Genomic DNA, 5,329 nt, shown 5'->3' with positions numbered 1-5,329 from the left:
TTTTTTTCATTTATTAAAAAAACTTTATTTTACTTGTCCCTTTAGGGGACTTGAACCAGCGATCGCTGGATCGCTTGCACGATATACTGCAAAACTAATGTATTGCAGTATATCGTGATACTGACTGCCTCCAATGAAACCCTGCTGGAGGCAGGGCTATATAGGAGCACAAAGATGGTGGATCTGGGGGCCTTCATCAGGCCCCCAGGTTGCCATGCCAACCGACGGCACCCCCTTACCACGCCACTAGGAGGCCTTTTAAACGTTACAGCGGGTCGCCCCCCTGTTTTTAGTAATTTAAGTGCCGCGGTCGCTATTGACCGCGGTACTTAACAGGTTAAACAAGCGGGATCGCAGTCGTTACCCAGAAGTGTCGGCTGTAACACACAGCCGACACGCTCATTCTATGGAGCCTGTGAACCCGCTCCATATTTCCCCATCCGATGTGCGCCGTATATATACACGGCGGATGCCGTAAAGGGGTTAAGGATGTGCTGGAAAACCTTGTTCCTCTTTATATATTTCAGGACCGCGCTGGAATTCAGTGATCTCGTTACAACGACCCATTCTACCACAAGTGTCTGTAAAGACGACTACATAGCGAGTGCCGGATGTTATACACTGTGGTAATGAGACTGAAGGAAACACCGCAAATCAACGATTTAGAGGTGTGTCCCAATACTTTTGTCCATTTTGTGTATATATTTCTTCTAAGATTAGTATCAATGAGTGTTGCAGAGGTATGGAACCCTGATGACATCACACACGTATAATCCTCAGGGGCGGGGCTTCACCAGTCATTTGTCACCGCTGCCTTCGTGTTGGTCAGTGTCATCAGTATCATGGCCCGCAGGGAGAGGCGACGTGCACCCAGGAGGAAGACGCCAACCAGGAAGAGACGAGGACACGGAGCACCCAAAACAGGTAACCAACTTCTAGCCGCTTATCTCCATACAGAATGACCTGAGATCAAAAGTTCTGTAAGACCCATGAAGGCTCCAGATCGGCCCACGTATCAGGAAACGGTGGTGGGAACATATTTAGAAATACATTGCGCCACTTTTTAGGAACTTAGTCAAAGTTTTTCACAACTTTTTATGAAAGGGGCGAGGCAGTGTGACCCCCGTGGACGCATGAAGCCCATTGTCTCCCCCTCCACAGTCCAAGTCTTGTGAATCAGGTCATGTATGGCCAGCACCAAGTATTCCCAATTGACCTTGTGTTTGCTATCTAGGACACGAGTCATTGAGATATCACAATCTGTCACTTTTACATGGGACTGCAGGTAAATCTACTGCATGATCATTACTTGTTAACGACAAATCCAGCTCTGCTTCATCGGTCACATGACCATGTCTTGTTATTTACAGTGAGACGACAGCGTTACTACTATTACTACAGAGTCAAGGGATAGACGCACAGAACTCGCCACCGACAACCACCGGGCCCTCATGGGCACCGGCCAAGACCTGCTCCAGCCAATGACATCTGCAGAACAGCGGCACGTGATGGATTCCCTCATCTTTACCTGGAACCTTTAGTCATAAATGAGCAATAAACAGCAGCGAAGCATTTGTTGTGTGCGGTGATTATAATGTTAAAGATCTGATACATTATATGGTGGGGGGTTACTGGGGGGCACAGAAGAGGCTCCGACATGATAACGGTGACCCCCTCATCTGCAGTGTAAGGCCTGGGCGCTCCCTGTAGTTAGTGTCACAGTAAGGTATCTACATTGTAGCAACTCGTGTGTCCTTGGCACTTGGTTTTCCCACACCAGCAAATAGGTGTCAGGCTCCACCCCCTTAAGGAAACTTTGGTCATAAAGAGGGGGGTGACAGCCAATGAAAAGTAGCAGAACATTTGTTGATTACGCTGATAATAATCAGTGAGAAAGATTTATTGTATCATAAAGCGTGTGCATGTGTATATATATATGTATGTATGTGTCTATGTCTACATGCGCGTGTGTGTGTATGTGTACATATATATACATATATATATATATATGTGTGTGTGTCTATGTCTACATGCGCGTGTATATATGTATGTGTGTGTGTGTGTGTGTGTGTGTGATGAATATGTATCTATGTCTGCATGTGTCTGATGTATGTGTCCATTATGTATGTATTATGTATCTATGTCTGTCTGGTGTGTGTCCATTATGTATGTTCGGGGGAGTGCGTGTGTGTGTGTGTGTCCATTATGTATGTTCGGGGGAGTGCGTGTGTGTGTCCATTATGTATGTTCGGGGGAGTGCGTGTGTGTCCATTATGTATGTTCGGGGGAGTGCGTGTGTGTCCATTATGTATGTTCGGGGGTGTGTGTGTGTGTGTGTCCATTATGTATGATCGGGGGTGTGTGTGTGTGTCCATTATGTATGTTCGGGGGAGTGTGTGTGTCCATTATGTATGTTCGGGGGAGTGTGTGTGTGTGTGTGTCCATTATGTATGTTCGGGGGTGTGTGTGTGTGTGTGTCCATTATGTATGATCGGGGGTGTGTGTGTGTGTCCATTATGTATGTTCGGGGGTGTGTGTGTGTCCATTATGTATGTTCGGGGGAGTGCGTGTGTGTCCATTATGTATGTTCGGGGGAGTGCGTGTGTGTCCATTATGTATGTTCGGGGGAGTGTGTGTGTGTCCATTATGTATGTTCGGGGGAGTGTGTGTGTGTGTGTCCATTATGTATGTTCGGGGGAGTGTGTGTGTGTGTGTGTGTCCATTATGTATGTTCGGGGGAGTGTGTGTGTGTCCATTATGTATGTTCGGGGGAGTGTGTGTGTGTGTGTGTCCATTATGTATGTTCGGGGGAGTGTGTGTGTGTGTGTGTGTGTCCATTATGTATGTTCGGGGGAGTGTGTGTGTGTGTGTGTCCATTATGTATGTTCGGGGGAGTGTGTGTGTGTCCATTATGTATGTTCGGGGGAGTGTGTGTGTGTGTCCATTATGTATGTTAGGGGGAGTGTGTGTGTGTGTGTGTGTGTCCATTATGTATGATCGGGGGTGTGTGTGTGTCCATTATGTATGTTCGGGGGAGTGTGTGTGTGTGTCCTTTATGTATGATCGGGGGTGTGTGTGTGTGTGTCCATTATGTATGTTCGGGGGAGTGTGTGTGTGTGTGTGTGTGTCCATTATGTATGATCGGGGGGGGTGTGTGTGTGTCCATTATGTATGTTCGGGGGAGTGTGTGTGTGTCAATTATGTATGTTCGGGGGAGTGTGTGTGTGTCCATTATATATGTTCGGGGGTGTGTGTGTGTCCATTATGTATGTTCGGGGAAGTGGGTGTGTGTCCATTATGTATGTTCGGGGGAGTGTGTGTGTGTGTCCATTATGTATGTTCGGGGGAGTGTGTGTGTGTGTCCATTATGTATGTTCGGGTGTGTGTGTGTGTGTGTCCATCATGTATGATCGGGGGGGGGGGTGTGTGTGTGTCCATTATGTATGTTCGGGGGAGTGTGTGTGTGTGTCCATTATGTATGTTCGGGGGAGTGTGTGTGTGTCCATTATGTATGTTCGGGGGAGTGTGTGTGTGTCCATTATGTATGTTCGGGGGAGTGTGTGTGTGTGTGTGTCCATTATGTATGTTCGGGGGAGTGTGTGTGTGTCCATTATGTATGTTCGGGGGAGTGTGTGTGTGTGTGTCCATTATGTATGTTCGGGGGAGTGTGTGTGTGTCCATTATGTATGTTCGGGTGTGTGTGTGTCCATTATGTATGATCGGGGGTGTGTGTGTGTGTCCATTATGTATGTTCGGGGGAGTGTGTGTGTGTGTGTCCATTATGTATGTTCGGGTGTGTGTGTGTGTGTGTCCATTATGTATGATCGGGGGGGTGTGTGTGTGTCCATTATGTATGTTCGGGGGGGTGTGTGTGTGTGTCCATTATGTATGTTCGGGGGAGTGTGTGTGTGTGTCCATTATGTATGTTCGGGTGTGTGTGTGTGTTTGTGTGTCCATTATGTATGATCGGGGGTGTGTGTGTGTGTGTGTGTGTGTCCATTATGTATGTTCGGGGGGGTGTGTGTGTGTCCATTATGTATGTTCGGGGGAGTGTGTGTGTGTGTGTCCATTATGTATGATCGGGGGTGTGTGTGTGTGTGTGTGTGTGTCCATTATGTATGTTCGGGGGGGTGTGTGTGTGTCCATTATGTATGTTCGGGGGAGTGTGTGTGTGTGTGTGTCCATTATGTATGTTCGGGTGTGTGTGTGTGTGTGTCCATTATGTATGATCGGGGGAGTGCGTGTGTGTCCATTATGTATGTTCGGGGGAGTGCGTGTGTGTGTGTGTCCATTATGTATGTTCGGGGGAGTGTGTGTGTGTGTGTCCATTATGTATGTTCGGGGGAGTGTGTGTGTGTGTGTGTGTGTGTGTGTGTGTGTGTCCATTATGTATGTTCGGGGGAGTGTGTGTGTGTGTGTGTGTGTGTGTGTGTGTGTGTGTGTGTCCATTATGTATGTTCGGGGGAGTGTGTGTGTGTGTGTGTGTGTGTGTGTGTGTGTGTGTGTGTTGAAAACCGGCTGTAAAATACATCGCTGTTCTTAAGGGAAAACCGCCTCTGATTTTCAGCCGTTTCGCAAGCATCAAACGTTTTTTGATCCGTATTTTGCGGCCATTTTTCTAATGACCCAATGAAAAACGGCTCAAGAAGTGCCATGCACTTCTTTTTACAAAGCGTTTTTTAACGCGCCGCTTTTCTAAACGGCCGCGTTAAAAAACGCCTCATTGGAACAAAACGCCGTTTTTCCCATTGAAATCAATGGGCAGATGTTTGGAGGCGTTCAGCTTCCGTTTTATTCAGCCATTTTTCATTGCGTTTGCGGCCCGAAAAATGGCTGAAAATAGGCCGTGTGAACATACCCCAAAACTTCAGGTTATTATGATCTATTGTCATAAATGCAGAGGGGGCGCTTTATCAAAACTGACTACCAGTGAAACGGTCCTTGTTGTCCCTAGCAACCAATCAGATCCCAGCTTTCATTTTACCACAGCAGGTTGGGGCCCTGATAGGTTGCTATGGGCAACAAGGAGTATTTCTTTTAGACAATTTTGATGTATTTTCCCCACATAGACTTTATCAGCAGCTGACATGGAAGTACGAAGCCCGCTTCAAAATTGCGCAGCACATCACAATATCTTGTAGCCCCCACATCTCCTGAGATATCGGCGCTTAATTTTCCCACTCAATATGCAAATGAGGCCTGACTGTCAAGTGGGCGGTTAACATCGCTCACTTGCCAAGCGGGAGTTGAACCTCGCCGCTCTGACACCGTCCAATCAGAGCGGCTCACAATCAACAGAACGGGCGGCAGGGAGTACATGACCCGCTCT

The 5,329-nt window shown here is 47.4% G+C and overlaps 1 long non-coding RNA gene across 1 annotated transcript; it reads left to right on the top strand.

Moving 5' to 3' along the window:
• The first annotated feature begins 653 nt into the window (after positions 1-653).
• On the top strand, positions 654-1,572 carry LOC142740388 (uncharacterized). Its single transcript, XR_012880638.1, has 3 exons — positions 654-668; positions 781-924; positions 1,371-1,572. It is a non-coding gene; the product is annotated as an uncharacterized LOC142740388 (long non-coding RNA).
• The last annotated feature ends 3,757 nt before the right edge of the window (positions 1,573-5,329 follow it).

This window comes from Rhinoderma darwinii, chromosome 2 (genome assembly GCF_050947455.1).
Source record: "Rhinoderma darwinii isolate aRhiDar2 chromosome 2, aRhiDar2.hap1, whole genome shotgun sequence".
Lineage (NCBI taxonomy): Eukaryota > Metazoa > Chordata > Amphibia > Anura > Rhinodermatidae > Rhinoderma > Rhinoderma darwinii.
Note: the sequence above shows the minus strand (reverse complement) of the source record. Positions and strands in the feature narration are given on the sequence as shown.